Raw genomic sequence first — 983 nt, forward strand, 5'->3', positions numbered from 1 at the left:
AGGCAAGAGAATCACCTAAGCCCAAGAGCTGGAGGTTGCTGTGAGCTGTGATGCCACAGCACTCTACCAAGGGTGACAAAGTGAGACTCTGTCTCTGAAGAAAAGAAAAAAAACCCTTCCAGTGATACTTACCTGGCAGGGGAAATACCATGATCACGAAGGTGGTTTTTCCAGGGTAAGGCTCATTTATTGCACTCCAGACCCCTGTGATTTCCCGAATTGTGGGAAACTCAACTGCATAATTTGTGGTAGTGGTGGACTGTGTTCAGTCCAGACTTAAAACGAAAAACTAAAACCTCCAATGACTTCCCGTGTAATTCAAATAAGATCTAAACTTCATAATCCTAGCAATCTAGGAGACCAACGTGAGAGGATGACTTAAGCTTAGGAGTTCCAGACCAGCTTGAGCAAGAGCAAGACCCAGTCTCTAATAAAAATAGAAAAATTACCCGGGTGCAGTGGCAGGTATCTGTAGTCCCAGCTACTTGGGAGGCTGAGGCAGGAGGATTGCTTGAGCCCAGGAATTTGAGGCTCTGTGAGCTAGGCTGATGCCACAAAACTCTAGCCTGGGCTAGACTCTTGTCTCAGAAAAAACTCCCCCAAACCCCAAAAGGCTGGGGGCAGTGGCTCACACCTGTAATCCTAGCATTCTGGGAGCTGGAAGTAGGTGAATTGCTTGAGTTCAGGAGTTCTTGAAACCAGCCTGAGCAAGAGTGAGACCCCGTCTCTACTAAAAATTGAAAAAACTAGCCAGGTATGCTGGGGCACACCTATAGACCCAGCTACTCAGAAGGCTGAGCCAGGGGGATAGCTTGAGCCAAGAGTTTGAAATTGCTGTGAGCTATAACAGCACAGCACTCTACCCAGGGTGATAGTGAGACTCTGTCTTTAAACAAACAAACAAACAAACTCCTTACCGTGGCTTATAAAGTCCTGCACAATGTGGATTTTTGCCTTCTTTTTCAATTTCAGGCCATCATACT

At 46.4% G+C, this 983-nt stretch overlaps 1 non-coding gene across 1 annotated transcript; it reads left to right on the forward strand.

Annotated features, from left to right (window-relative positions):
• The first annotated feature begins 124 nt into the window (after window positions 1–124).
• Window positions 125–281, forward strand: LOC111724133. Its single transcript, XR_002772482.1, has one exon. It is a non-coding gene; the product is annotated as a U1 spliceosomal RNA (small nuclear RNA).
• The last annotated feature ends 702 nt before the right edge of the window (window positions 282–983 follow it).

Source organism: Otolemur garnettii, unplaced genomic scaffold, assembly GCF_000181295.1.
Source record: "Otolemur garnettii isolate 467f Iridium unplaced genomic scaffold, OtoGar3 scaffold00019, whole genome shotgun sequence".
Classification (NCBI taxonomy): Eukaryota; Metazoa; Chordata; class Mammalia; order Primates; family Galagidae; genus Otolemur; species Otolemur garnettii.